Here is a 2,500-nt window from a genome sequence, read left to right as displayed (position 1 = left end):
TTCTTCCGGGCCCGGTTCCCCTTTGGCGCGCGAGAGCCGCCCGCGTGCGCGGGAGGGAGGGGTGCTCGGCACGGCCCCTCCCGGAGGCGCACCCGCCCCCCTTCCGTCGTCTCTTCGCCCGCCGGGCGACGGCCGGCCGTCCGGCCGTCGCGCGCAACGGCGGCCGATGGCGCAAGGCGATGGCCAACGTGTGTAAAAAGGGTGCGCGCGGGAAGGCCTTCGGGGCTCGGAGGAGGCGGCTCCTCCGGCCCTTCCCCAGAGCGCGGGGGGGGACGCGGGGCTTTGCCGCCCGGCAAAATCCCGCTCTCCTTGGCCGAGCGGCCTCCTCGCGCGGCAGAGGAGCTCCCGAGGGCCGGGCTCCGGCAGTTCCGGGTCGCGCCTCCAGGGGGAGCGCGCACGTGCGCGAGCCGCCGCCGGGTGGCGCGGCGGCGACGGTCCGCACCGTCGTCGCCGTGGCCTCTCTCGGCCGGGGGTGTGCGAGGTTTCTCGGTGGCTGGGCCGTGTTCCCCGCGCCGGCGGGGCGGCCCGAGCCGCGGTGGTCCTCTCGGGCGCAGCGCCGGGCTACTGAGGGAAACCCCGGGCCCCGAGAAGGATTGCCGCGGTGATGGCAGCGGACGTCGGGCGCGCCCCCGCCGGTGGACGCTCCCCCGAGGGTGGCAGCGGGGGAGGCACCCCGGCGGGGCCATGCAGGTCGTTTCCCTCACCCCAGGGCCAGGTACCTAGCGCTTCGCGCCTCGGCGGTCTCCTGCCGGTTTCCCTCGGCGTCGTCAAACGCCTGTTGGGGGCCGAAAGGGCCGCCGAGCCGGGCGGAGGTTTAAAGACTCGGGCGGCCCGGCACGGCCCCGCCGCGGCGGCGGCGGCGGTGGCGGCGGCGGCAGCGGGTGTCGGGCGGTGGCGGCGCGGGGCGCCATCGAGGGGTGGGGAGCTACTCCCGCCGATCCCCTGCGGTGGCGTGTCCGTCGCGACCGGCCGCGCTCGCCGTCGTCGGCGTCCCGCCGCGCTTGCCCGCGCGCGGGGGCCACCCGTGCCGGGCCGGGGAAGGGGCGCCCTGCCCCCCCCCTCTCTGCGGCCCGGTCTCGGCGGAGAGGCCGCGGCGCGCGATCGGCCGCGGGGGGCCGACCCCGCTGGCCTCTGCGATGCGGGGCGACGCCGGCAGAGGGCGCGCGCTCTCTGCCTTACCTACCTCAGCTGCGGGGTTGCGGCCGCCGGGGCCCGCCGCGCTCTCTCGCTCTTTCTCCTTAGCCGCCGCCGCGGGCTCGCGGGCGGCGCCGCGTCAGGCGCGACCGCGCGCCTCTCGCCTCGACGGCCTTGTCGCCTCGAACCGCACCGCGGCGGCGCCGGCCGCCGGCCACCCCTGACTCGGAGCGCTGTCCCCGCCCGTTGGGGCGCAGCGCTCGGCCGGCTCCTCCATCGCCGGAGGTCCGGCGGGCGCGGGCGACCCCGTGCCGAGCGGCGGCGTCGCCGCTCGGCGAGTGTCCCCGCCCCCCCCGGGGGGGGGGGACGGTCGGCCGCGAGGCGCCCGCCTTCACCGGCGGCCGTCCCGGCCCGGGCCCCGCCCGTCCGCTTCCCCGTCGCCCTTCCCGGCCGCGTGTGGGCCAAAAAAAAGGGGAGGCGTGCGGGGCGGCCGCGGGGGCGCTTCCCCGTCCGGTCCCCGAGTGGAAACGAGGGGAGCGGGCGGTGCCCCCCGGCTCAGCCGCCGTACGCCTGCCCGCTGGGCGCGTGCTCGCGGAAGGGCAGCTCGGCGGTGCGAAGCGGCGGCGGTCCCGGGAGTGCGGCCGCGGGTGGCGGAGGGGTTTTGCCGAGCGGCAGACCTCGGGCGCTCCGCGATGCCGGCTCGGGTCTCGGCGGCGTCCCGCCTCCGGCGCCGGTGGCGGAGCGCGGCCCGCCGGGCGTTCGCCTTCCGGCGGGCAAGCGGTCCCGCGCCAGGGGTTGCGCCGGCGGAACGGTCCCGCCGCCGCGTGGCGTTTCGGGCGACGTTCAGGGGCCGCTGGCGGGAGAGCCGGCCCCCGCGTTTTGGCGCGGCGGCGTTCCGCGAGTCGGCGGAGCGGTGAAAAGGAGAAGCCAGGGAGTGAGCCGGGAGCGGCGGGGGCCGGCGGTCGCGCCCCCGGCCCGCGAACGCGTAGTCGTCCCGTGATCGAGAGGCCGGGCGGGCCACCGTGCCCCCCGCGGTCCGGCGCGTTGCCGCACAAGCCCCTCCGCGCGGAGGTCGGGCCGAGCCCGGGCGCCTGGGCCGCCTCCGAAGGACGGCACGCGAGGCGGCGTCTCCCCTCGCGGGGGGAGGCGGTCGGGGGCGCGGGCCCCTCCGCCTTTCTTTGGCCGACCTTCGGAGCGTTGCGCGGGGTTTCTCTTTTTTGCCCCGCGCTTTCTCCTCCTCCTCCTCCGTTTGTGTGTGCTCGTACGGTCGAAGCGGGGCGCGCGGGGGCGCGCGCGTCCCTGCAGAAACAGAAAAGGGGCCGCTTCACGCGAGCGGTCCCGAAAGCCAGACAACTCTTAGCGGTGG

At 78.5% G+C, this 2,500-nt stretch overlaps 1 non-coding gene across 1 annotated transcript in view; it reads left to right on the top strand.

The window, feature by feature from the left end:
• Window positions 1-2,485: 2,485 nt before the first annotated feature.
• The window catches only part of LOC148218342 (5.8S ribosomal RNA), a 153-nt gene continuing 138 nt past the window's right edge, over window positions 2,486-2,500 (top strand). The window contains exon 1 of the ribosomal RNA XR_015800488.1: window positions 2,486-2,500. This exon is cut by the window's right edge and continues 138 nt beyond it. This is a non-coding gene — a ribosomal RNA (5.8S ribosomal RNA).

Source organism: Sturnus vulgaris, unplaced genomic scaffold (assembly GCF_052056855.1).
Source record: "Sturnus vulgaris isolate bStuVul1 unplaced genomic scaffold, bStuVul1.hap1 Scaffold_189, whole genome shotgun sequence".
In the NCBI taxonomy this organism is placed as follows: domain Eukaryota; kingdom Metazoa; phylum Chordata; class Aves; order Passeriformes; family Sturnidae; genus Sturnus; species Sturnus vulgaris.
Note: the sequence above shows the minus strand (reverse complement) of the source record. Positions and strands in the feature narration are given on the sequence as shown.